Here is a 5,629-nt window from a genome sequence, read left to right as displayed (position 1 = left end):
TCCTTTCACCCATAAGATGACTCATTAAGTCTTTCCATCCCTAAGTTTATCCTCTATCAAGTTCAACATGCTATTAGAAAAAAAGAGTACTAGCGAAAGCCATTACCAACAAAAATAACCCACCGGTAACGAATTAGTATATATCAATGTTATAAAATAAAAAATAATATTACATTTTAAACATTTACGCATACTTTTTTGTAATAAAATGTATTAGAAACTGAGTTAAAGTTTAAAAAAAATCATTTTAAAGAAAGCATGTGATACTTTATACAATGCTTATTTAGTTTTTTGATAGTATATTTAATTTTAAATGATTATTACTTTATAAATACATTTTTAACTTAAAGCTAAACTTAATTAAAATTTTGACTTCCCTCTCAAAATTTTTAGCTTTCCTCCAATTCCCGCTAACATTTTCCCCAACTCATCTTCAAAATTTTACACCCCAAAACTTATTTTCCATCCCTTATCTAAAATAACCCTAACTGTGCCCCTCCTTACCATTCAACATCTTCTCTCTAGTAGCAGTTTCATCGGCTACTCTGTGTGGCGAAAAGTTCTCTTATACATGTACGAGGGTTGAGAAATTGAGGTCTGGTCTCAGCATTCGTAAGGTTTTTATTGGGGATTAGATGCCTCTTTACGGTATTGCTGGAGGTAATCATAATGTTATCCACCGTTTAAGCATGCTTTTTTTTAATGCACTCCAGGTGTTTGTTAAAATGTATTTCTTTGTTTTTTGGGTGGAAAATTGGAATGAAATATGGTTTTATTTTGTGGTCTGGATTTGGTGGTGTTTGGTCTTGATTATAAAGAATGTTGTTAGTATAATGTACTGATCACATTTGTTTACAGTGTCTATTTATCACATTTGTTTACAAAGTCTTTTGTTTGGTGAAATATGCATGCACACCAGGTGTTTGTTCACATATCTTTTTGTAGTGAGAAATTGGAATGGAATTTGATCTTATTTTGTGGTTTGGATTATGTGGAGTTTGGTGATGATTATGAAGAATGTTGTTAGTGTAGAATACCTGATCATATTAGTTTAACATCCATTTGATCATTAATTGAAAGAACAAATTTGCTCACTAAAATATAGTAAAAGAGCATATTCGACACCACTTTGTTAAAAAGAAACGAGGGTCTTGTTTGTCACTAAACAATGCTAAAAGACTTTTTTTTCATTAATCTTTTAGAGTGCCTTTATTTTCAATTATCTTTTAATATATTCTATGTTAATAAAATAGCATCTTGATATGTTTTAGATGGCAAACGTGATATTTAATACTATTAACTTCCCACTGAAATATATGACATTGCATATTGGTAAGCACCTTAGTACATTTTAGAGATTAGTTGCGTGAGAAGGTTGGCTCATTTTTGTATAATCTGAACCCAAGGGTTTTGTATGGAAGCTGGTTGTTCACAAAATCGCCACTCAATCTGATCGCATTATGCTTCAATTCAGTATCAATTGTTAGCTAAACTATCCTTACTTGTTTTACTCAATCTGAAATTTATTATCGTTTTTTTATTATTGTATGATTGCACGTTAAAAAAAATTGAGAATACCCCTGAATTAATGGGCTAGCTCCGCCACTGTTAGCTGTTGATTGATACCACTTTCTATGTGTTTATCTTGTTCGTACAACATACTAGCTTGCATTTATCAGTTGAAATTTGATTAGCGGTTGTGTTAGTTTTCTACAGATCTTAGAAGAAACAATAAATGGTGGATCATCCACACCAACAATGGCTGGTGCTGTCAAGAATAGAAAATATTGACTCCGGGAAGTCGAAGGTGACATTCAACAGGTAGTTCGAGGCAAATGCGACACTCACATTTTATTTTGTAAAGCAAACTAGCTGTAGAAAACTAAAATTCATACAAATCAGTCATAGACAACTGTAGCATACGCAAGTCAGAAAAGGCTATTTATTTCATTCCATTCATTTATCATGGTATGATGGAATCTCGTTAAACGAGTATCTTTACGGATGTTCTCTTTTTAACTGCAATACCTACATAGTTAGTTAATTATCATTTATTACTTATGAATAAAAGAAAGATTAAGCATTTGAGGTGTGTTGAAGCAACACTATTGAAAAAATTATTTGCACCTTTTTATAAATATTATACATCTCATACTTCTGCTAATCGATATCAGGCATATAAGTTTGTTGTGAATATCCTAATTTCATTCTTAATTCATCTACACGTGAAGTTACTTAAACTAGTTCTGATGGATTGGAGGTAGCTTTGCATGCTTTGAGATCTAAATGTTTATTATGGTCAATTGGTAGTTATACAAGCCAATGATCACATTGCTAGGTTACGAAACTTGGTAGTTCTACAAGCCCATGTATTCTTCTAATTGCTAGGTTACGAAACTTGTTCCTGCTTTGACTTAGGGGGTCAAAGATGCATTAGTAAAGCACATTAGAAGAATAGTGATTCCACAACTTCTAAAGGTCTGAGCAGATATTAAGGTGAAATGCTTTCAGTTTGATGGAGTTCTTCACATTAAGGTTGTATATTTAAGCATTTATCTTTCAACATGATATGATTGTTTAATTTACACACAATTGGCAAGTTATCCTATACATATTTTTATAGGAGGCAATGCAGAAGGCGAAAGTTTTTGGGAATTAGGGTTTTCCTTAATCTGCTTGTTGCAAATCCGAGAAGGTGTGAGCCTGAAGAAGTTTGGTGGTCACGGTGCTCGTGCTAGGCTTCAGAAATCCAATCCTACAGCTGAAAAAGCAAAGTAATTGTTCTGTATTTTTTTATATTACATTTGGTTTTTGTTGTGCTCTATCTTGATTTTGTTATAAGAACGATCATGAGTTAAGTCTTGTTATATGTGATTATTGTTAAGTAGTTAGGGGTGCAAATGAGCCGAGTCTGAACTCGATTAGGCTCAAGCTCGTTTAACTTGTGAGAGCTCGAGCTCGGCTTGAATCCAGCTTTGTTTTTTTAAAGCCCGAGCCTGTCTCGGGCTTGGCTTGTTTATTTTTTTATTAATTATATTATATTAATTATAATTATAATTATTATTTTATATGTACTCAACATACAAATAAAAAATATATAGACAATAATCTTGTTTAGGCTCGCTAGCCAGCTCGAGCTCGATAAGCAAAGCTTGGGTTTGTTTAAGCTCGACTTGTTTGAGCTTTTTTTCGAGCCGATCTCGAGTAGCTCACGAATAGCTTGGCTTATTTGCACCTTTAAATTTGTTACTTTGTTACTTGAATAAAACGTATTTGATCAAGGACTTCTGTAGATTTCCAGTTCTAGTGGTAGGTCTTTTGTTGCGTATATTAAGAAAATGAGTTGGTTATATTGAAAATAATATGATTGATCTCCTCCGTACATGGTAGAAAGCTAGAATCTGTAAAACATTACAAAGGTTGATTTGGATGATTGTACTATTAGTATATAGTTTCTGAAAATCTGTAAACTTGGATCCAGGTATTAATTCTTGTTACTTTTCAAATATTGCAGGCTTGGCGACTCTTTGAGTTACAGGTACGCGTTCATTCTTTACTGTTAACTGAATTTGAATCATCATTAAGATGTGAAACAACTCAAGTGATACAGCTGAACCTATTGATTCCATACCTAGTACTTCTTGAACACAAATGATACGGGTTTTGTTTCTTGTCCATTATTTGAATCATCATTAAGATGTGAAACAACTCAAGTGATACAGCTGAACCTGTTGATTGAATACCTAGTACTTCTTGAACACAAATGATACGGGTTTTGTTTCTTGTCCATTACCAAAAACATTCAGTTTGTCAAACTTTATATGACCTTGTTGTATCAATCTAGTTCACAGAACAAGTTAAAAGAAGACTGTATTTTTTATTACAGTGTAACCCATTTGAATTGAAAATTTAATACTACCTTTTTTAGAACAAAGATTAAAAGGACTGGGATTTATTGTGACAACTCGAGTTTCCAAGATTCCAATTTCGCATTTATTGCACGTTCATTTATTGTTTAGTTGTTTGTTTGCACAATTAGTTGCTATGGAATTGTATACGTTTTGATGCAATGAAGTGTATTGTATTTGAGCATGGTTATGTGCTAATTATGAAAGATTTGTTAAATGCATAAACTTGGTGGTGAAACTGTGAAATTGTTTGAGATGGGGTACTATTGTAAAATATGATACTTAGGGATGTATGGAGGAATTAGTGAAACTCTAATCATTTTAACCCAAATCATTCACTAAACCTCACACAAAAATCCAAGCACGTACTTTCACTTTCTTTGGTTCTCTCTGGCAATCATCACCATCATCATTGGCACAAGATATTCATCACCCTTGATTCCACATTTTCTCTAGAATCAGTACAAGGTAATTGTTTATTGATTGCTTGATTATTATCAATTCTTGATTCTTGTGATTCTTGGTAAAACCCTAGTTCTTCATATGAAACTCTCTGTGATTATTGATTGGAATCTGTTTATGATGATAATGATATTGAATAGTCGTTTAATCGATTGCCTGGTGATTAAGAATACATGGTTGATTTGATAATTGGATTGATGCTAGACAATACAATGAAATGAGGGTTTCGTAGGTGTGGAAATGTGAAAACGTAACTGTTATGATGCAATGAACGTATGACTTTTTGTTGTCTGAGTTTTGTGAATGAATGTGATTGTCTGAGTTTTTGGTTATGGCAATTAATCCGACTTTTGTAATAGAGATCATGTCCGACCTTTATGATATAATACTTTAGATGTTGTCCGACTTTTACAAGCACTATAAGGGGTCCGAGTTTTACCCCCTTACTTCTGTCCGACTTTTAACCCTAGTTAGGGGGTCCGAGCTTTGTGTCACACATGTAGTCCGAGCTTTTAAACAAGCACATGGAGGTCCGAGTTTCTATATGTTGATAAGTCCGAGTTTTATATGGGGAAGGGAGTCCGAATTTCTTAGTGTTGTGATATTGTCCGAGTTTTGGCAAGAGGCATGGGGTCCGAGTTTTAATCCCCACTCCTCTGTCCGACCTTGTGACACCCTTATGGTCCGAGTTTCTTGGCCCACTTCCTTGTCCGAATTTTAACCTCCCACACCCCATGGTCCGACTTTTGAACAGGGAACCCCCCCCCCCTTCACTTCTTGTCCGAGTTTATATGCTTGTGGGGGTGTTACATCTTGTCCGAACTTTATAACATGGTTAATTGTCCGAGTGTTAACTAGGAAGCTTTGCCTGAATGTTTGATGGTATAATGAAATAGCCCAATTGTTTGCTATACACATGATCTGATTATTGGTTAAGTTGTTAACCTTATTAACTCCATTAGTTAGTAAACTATGTTAGGGTGTAATCCAGTTAAACACGTTAACTCCGTTATGACTGTAAAGATGTTAACTCAGTAGACATGTAACATTGTTAGTGCGTGAATTCTGTTAAACGTGTTAACCTGGTAAAGTATGTTAATTGCGTGTTCTTCCTGTCAAGCATGAATTGTATGAAGATGATTAACTGGTTCTAATGCCTGATGTTAACTGTTACACACACTATGTGATGAACTTTGCAAGCGAAACCTTACAAACATGTACTAACTGTGAACACATGCATACTCTAGGCTTTGATTGAT

The 5,629-nt window shown here is 34.0% G+C and overlaps 1 long non-coding RNA gene across 3 annotated transcripts; it reads left to right on the top strand.

Moving 5' to 3' along the window:
• The first annotated feature begins 422 nt into the window (after positions 1–422).
• LOC110905347 lies at positions 423–3,928 on the top strand. Of its 3 annotated transcripts, XR_002573045.2 has the most exons (5): positions 423–660; positions 1,707–1,821; positions 2,419–2,535; positions 2,624–2,774; positions 3,515–3,928. It is a non-coding gene; the product is annotated as an uncharacterized LOC110905347 (long non-coding RNA). The 3 variants fall into 3 exon arrangements; XR_004879012.1 differs by having other exon boundaries at positions 1,717–2,535; XR_004879011.1 differs by having other exon boundaries at positions 1,707–2,535.
• The last annotated feature ends 1,701 nt before the right edge of the window (positions 3,929–5,629 follow it).

This window comes from Helianthus annuus, chromosome 14 (genome assembly GCF_002127325.2).
Source record: "Helianthus annuus cultivar XRQ/B chromosome 14, HanXRQr2.0-SUNRISE, whole genome shotgun sequence".
In the NCBI taxonomy this organism is placed as follows: domain Eukaryota; kingdom Viridiplantae; phylum Streptophyta; class Magnoliopsida; order Asterales; family Asteraceae; genus Helianthus; species Helianthus annuus.
Note: the sequence above shows the minus strand (reverse complement) of the source record. Positions and strands in the feature narration are given on the sequence as shown.